The sequence below is a fragment of the Propithecus coquereli genome, unplaced genomic scaffold (genome assembly GCF_000956105.1).
Source record: "Propithecus coquereli isolate 6110/MARCELLA unplaced genomic scaffold, Pcoq_1.0 Scaffold268, whole genome shotgun sequence".
In the NCBI taxonomy this organism is placed as follows: domain Eukaryota; kingdom Metazoa; phylum Chordata; class Mammalia; order Primates; family Indriidae; genus Propithecus; species Propithecus coquereli.
In genome coordinates, this window is record NW_012148263.1 from 1,357,346 (window position 1) to 1,363,657 (window position 6,312).

The 6,312-nt window shown below is 34.2% G+C and overlaps 1 protein-coding gene across 2 annotated transcripts in view; it reads left to right on the plus strand.

Moving 5' to 3' along the window:
* Nucleotides 1–6,312, plus strand: part of TRPC1 (transient receptor potential cation channel, subfamily C, member 1) — a 77,794-nt gene that overhangs the window by 43,527 nt on the left and 27,955 nt on the right. The window lies entirely within an intron of this gene.

Genomic DNA, 6,312 nt, shown 5'->3' on the forward strand with positions numbered 1-6,312 from the left:
CTCTAGCCGAGGCAACACAGTGAGACTCTGTCTCAAAAAAAAAAAAAAAAGATAAATGTTCCTGAACTTGGTGATAAGGAAGCATATCTCTCATTTAATATTACTTAAATACATGGAAGTTAAAAATTATTTATTCTCAGACTCTGAAGTTATTGATGATTGTTAAAACAGAAAAACAACTTTTACTGATGAGTGCTTTTTTGATGTAAGAATATGAACTTGTCTTATGCATTTTGAAACTTAATACATTTTATACTCCTCTGCATTTTAAAAGTTAACTATTCTGTTTCATTATAAGATTAGTTTTCCTTTTAAGAACCTATGAAATTTTGTAATTATATCTTACTTTATCTCTATTACAGAAACATAATTTAAATTTAGATTTGAAGGGGTCCCTGGTGACTCATTCCATAAATCAGTTCCTTGTAATGATAGTGAAATCTCTTTAGTAATGACAGATTTTTTTAAAGTATGACATTTTATTTTCTGAAAATCATTTTATATAAGTACTATGCTATATAATAAATATCTTAAATGACCTTCTACAGTTTTTACTCACCTTGCCTTTTTGTCTGGGGGCAGGGAGTGGTGGGGAATGATTATCTATTTATGGTCTTTTAAAGACATTTCCTTTATTTCTATCTGTGTCTTCAACCTTGTATTTAACCTCACCATTTCCCACCTGTCCATCTACTATTTGCTATAGAGTAAAAGGATATTATTATAAAATTTAGTCTTTTCTGTGGTATAAAGTACTAATTGTATTTATCTTTTGATTAATATGTTCTTAATTATTTCAATTATTAAATAATTAGAGAAGAGTTATTTTACAATATTCAATTTTAGTTCTCCTTCAGCTATAAAAATAATTTTTATATTTTATAATTTTTGATTATAAATCAAGTAAAACCCTGATTGAAATCAAGTTACTTGAAAATCAGTTAATTTCAAGTAACTTGATTTTAATCAGTTTTACTTTTAACAGTATTCAATCCATGATGCATTAAGGTTTAAAATTAGGTAGATAAACTACAAATAATATATCTAAACTCTAGGTTGTAGAGAATTAACTCCTTCTTGTTAATATTTTCCTGTTTCCTGTATTTTTGCTCTCTTATCTAAAACTTAACATTTTAATTTAGAAAATAATTTATACTTTACTATATATAGTTCCATATTGTGTTGTGTGGATTTTACCAATGTGAAATTTGTTTATATTGTTATTTGAGTAGGTAAAAAAATGTTGGTTTGAAAAGAATCTCTGTGAAGCATTTTCCCTGTATTCATTTAAACAATTTCTGAAAAATTGTTATATATAACTTAGTCTTAAGGAAATGAAATTTTATATTATTTATCTATAACCTATTGTTTAAGTAGTAATCAGAAAACATTTTCTGTGTTTTGTAAGATTCAGTTTACCCAAGTCTGTATAAGAATCAAATTAAAGTTTGTATGTCTTAGCAGTAAGCAAAAACTCACTGAACTTGAATAGTCATACCACTGTTTGGATAGCATAAATATTGCTGCTGTCACTGATTTTCATCATAATGGTAAAACTAGGGCTATTCCCTTTTAAGAATGATGGACCTGTTTTCAATAACATTATATATATACACACATACACCCTCTCTCCCCCTCACGCAAGATGATTAATTTTATTCTACCTCACTAGAAGAATGCATGTGAATTAAGCCGGTAAAATTCCTGGAAGTGTTTTATTTTCCTTAACACAGCTTCTGCTTTGAAACAATTAAATCTGAATAAACCTTGCCAAGGATGTTGGCTTCCTTCTGTATATAGATCCAAACCTGCTCTAAGTGAGCACGTAGGAATAGTTTGCTTGCTTGTCCAAAGTCACTACTTGGTTCAATTTATTACTTCAAGCAGTGCACACAGTGACTTTTTATTCACAATGACCAATTTTTGTACATTTGTTTCCTATTTCTTTTTATTATCTTTTCAGAAAAAAAGTAGGATAAAGTTAAAAAGCAAGGTAGGTAAAAAGGAAATAATTTGTTGATGAAAGCACAGAATATTAATGGTATTTTATTTAATATTTTGCTATTAAACATCATAGAACATCTATTATAAAAATGTATTTTAAAAAATGTCATGCGCCTACTTTGTACAGGCAGAAGCAGATATGGCCCCTGTACTCATAGAGCTTATGGTCTAATTAAGGCAAAACAAAACAAAATAAAATGATTAACTTGAGCATCATACAGATAAATGAAAAATCACAAATGAATTAAGTGCTACAGAGTAAAGGTCATGGTGCTAGGAGAGCAGGCATATTATAGCAGCATTTGACCTAGTCAGAGAGGTTGGGAAAGCTATTTCGAGGAAGCAATAAGTGAGGTAAGATCTAAAGGATATATAGGTATCAACTGGGAGAATTGGGAGAGAAATGTATTCTAGTTTTAGAGAAAAGCACAGTCAGAAGCCCAGTGGCAAGAGAGAGCATGGTACAAAGAAGGGACTGAGTAAATGTTCCTAGAGCAAGGAGAGCATGATTCAAGATGAAGCTGTGGAAACATATGTTACCAGACCATGCATGGCCTTGTAGGCCAGGTTAAGTAATTTTGACTTCATACTAAGAACAATAGAGAACCGTTGAAGTTTTTAAATAGGAAAGTGACATGATCAGTTTTGCCTTTTGAAAAGATCATTCTTTCTACAGTGTGGAGAATAGGTTGGAGGAAAGGACTGGCTAGTAGATGGAGGTTGTATTAATAGTAATCCATATGAGAGCCAATGGTACCTTGGACTTAGGGTAATTGTGGTAGGGAAAGAGAGAAGGGAACAGAATTGAGAGACGTTTACAAGGTAAGGCCAATAGGACATGGAAATAATATATTAGTGATGAGGGAAAGGGAGATTATTGAGCAACATAGGTATTTTGGAAGAGTATTAGGCTTTTTTTTGTTGGTGGTGGTGGTTTTTTTTTTTGGAGACAAAGTCTCATTTTGTTGCCCTAGGTAGAGTACAGTGGCATCATCACAGCTCATCACAACCTCAAACTCCTGAGCTCAAGCGATCCTCCTGCCTCAGCCTCCCGAGTAGCTGGGACTACAGGCTTGCGCCACCATGCCAAGCTAATTTTTTTCTATTTTTGGTAGAGACGGGGTCTTGTTCTTGCTCAGGCTGGTCTCCAACTCCTGACATCAAGCAGTCCTCCCACCTTGGCCTCCCAGAGTGCTAAGATTACAGGCAGGTGCCACCACGCCTGGCCAAGAGTACTAGGTTTGACGATTTGTGAGTGGGTAGATCCTAAGTATAGTTTGAGATATGTTGTTTGAAAAGCCTTTGAGATATCCAAGAGAGATGTCAAGTAGACAATTGGTCTGGAGCTCAAGAGAAGTCTAAGCTTGAGTTAGAAATGTGTGAATATCTGAATATAGGTGGTATATGAAACAATGAGATGAGACACAAGGAGAAAGTATAATGTGAGAAAAGAGGACATAAAATTAAGCCTTGAGAAATCCTAAGATGGCTGAGATTGCTGCTTACTAATGTTATTTCCTAATTCTAAAAAAAAAAATGGACCCTAAAATATAGAATGATAGAATGTTGATTATGTAGTAATTATTATTACTTATAATAGTTTAAAATTATTTTATTCTTTTTAATCTAAGTGAGAAATATGAAATACATCAAGTGTATTAACTTCTTTTTGGTGAGGGTGTCGCATAGGCAATGGGAAATTACCTGACAGTGGTCCTCACTGTACTTTCATATGTCTGCCTTTTTTGATCAACAGTCTTCTCCATTTTATGTTGTAACTTCTTGATAAGAATTTCTTTTAGGTATAATGTTGCATTTTGTAGAAAAAAACACTTATTTCTATAAACATCTTTCTTGGTTTAGTATTTTAATGTTAGCAGGAATGTGACTAAAGTTTAAATGTTTTTGTTTGAAGATGTTTCATAGATAAAGATTTGCATACTATTGTATATCAGGATCTAGTATTAGGCAACAACTGAGTCTCCAGGAAAGTATGATCGTGGAGGATTTGTTTAATATGTTTCAGCTCCATAGCTCCTGGTATTGGGGGACGGTTGGGCATGATAAATACTCAGAAAGCTTTTATCCTCACTTCTTCTCCAAATAAAATAATATTTGAATTAATAAAATATTACCTGCTAGACTATTTTATTTAAAATTTTTAGATAGTTTTTATCTATTCTTTTGAGTAATTCAAGTAGAATTTTAAAAAATCTTTTTCCTGTCAGATCTGCAAATATTTTTTATTTTTTTTCTATATAAAATATGAGTACTGAATAATTAAGATGTTATGAACAGAGGTTTTCATTTATTTCCCAGGGGAATTATTCTGCCTGCTGGTAAGCCAGAGAACAATTTTGATTGGCTTAATTTGCTCTCCACCCATGTGTTATGCTGCAGCACTCTATTCTTGTGTTACTTTATATTCTCCCTAAAATGTCTTAGTGAAGGAATGTACCATAAAACTATCCTGAATTATATTACTGCTGTCTGGTACTCCTAGAAATATATAATTATAGGGGAACTTCTGGCCAAAAAAGGGGAAGGTTTTTTAAATTTGTTTAGTCTGGTATTTTATTTGTGTATATTTATTCATTTAGCAAATATTTTTAGCACTTTCTTTGTATCAAGCACTGTTCAAGACATTTGGGACATCAGTAAAGAAAACAAACATTCTTACTCTTGAAGAGCTTACCCAAAGTGGGAGAAAGTCAATTAATAATAGACCTAATAAGCAAATTATATTCAGTGTTAGAAAGTGATAAGTACGACAAAAGAAAGGTAAAAGCAGAATTAGAGGGATTGGGAGTGGAAGCCATTGGTGCTTGCAATTTTAAATAGGATAGTTAGGGAAGGTGGTAGACAAAGACATGAAAAAGAGAGGTAGTTAGTCAAATGGGTATTGAGGGAGGAGCTTCCAGCTAGAGGGAAGAGCCAATGTAAAGACCCTAGGGCAGGAGTCACATATGTTCAAAGAACAAGGAAGCCAGAATGCCAGTGTGACTAGAGTAGTAGAAGGAAGATTAGTAGGAGATGGGGTCAGAGAGAAGGGGTAGTATGGAGCCTTGTAAGCCATTGTAAAGACTGGTTTTGACTCTGAGTGAAATGGGATTTAAGTCTTGAGTTCTCTGACATTTGCCCTCGAAGGACACAGGAGGCTGAAATCTGGCCCCAGGTTTACTTAGCTTTGTGGAAGGATACAAAACAGTAAACACAGCATGTCAGCATGATGGCTTCAAAGATACCTGTATTGGCAGTCCTTACAAAAGTCTTGGGCCACTTCCTAGGCCAATGGTTTAAAGGATGAGGCCATGTGGGTGGGTGTGGTTTACCCCAGCTAGGAAAGCCTCAAATCCAGCAGGAACTATGTCTTATAAAGCCCAAGAGTATAGCTCCCAGTTACAGTCATACTCTGATTTAAGAGAGACATACCACAGAGAAGCAGAGGCCTATGTTTCTGAACATGTTTTCATATAGTCCTGGCTATTTATACCTTCAGGGTCTGGGAGTCCACTCATAGTTTTCCCAGTCCAGATGGTTTCCCAATCAATGGTTGTTTTTATAACAATGTTGGACACAGGTGATCTTCCATATTTTTCTTAACATAGTATTTTTTCAAGGAAACCACTTTAGTAGAAGACAACCTGAGATTTTATTCCTATGGAAAAAGAGTTTGGACCTGCTGTTAACTTTCTCCTCTGGGAGCTAGTAAAAGGATTTTGAGGAGGGAAGTAATACTCGAGTTTTAAAAGGATCACTCTGGTTGCTGTAATGAGAATAGATTTTAGGGAGATCAGTGTAGAAGTAGGGAGACCAGGTAGCTATTTCAGTAACTCAGGCAAGAAAGGACGGTGGCTTGAAGTTGAAGTGGTTGTGAGAAGGGTTAGATCCTAAATATAGGTATTTTGAAAGCAGAGGCAACAGGATTTGCTTTTGTGTTGAATGTGGAGTTTAAAAGAAGTATAGGAGTCAAGGATGATTCAAGGACATTTGAATTGAATTGAGCAACTAGAAGGATAAAGTTATCACCAATAGAGATGGGGATATCTGCAAATGTGAATTTGGGGACAGAGATTAGTAATTCAGTTCGGACATCCAATTGGAGATATAGAGTAGCCAAGTGCCTATATAAGTTGAGTTTAGGAGAGAGGTTTAGAGATATAAATTGTTGTATAAATATAGGTTGAGTTTAAATATATAAATTTGATAGTGTTTGCCATATAGCTGGTATTTAAAGCCATTAGATTGGGCGTGATCAGTAAAGAGAGTGTAGATAAAAGGATCAGGGGACTGAGTCCTTTTGGGTGT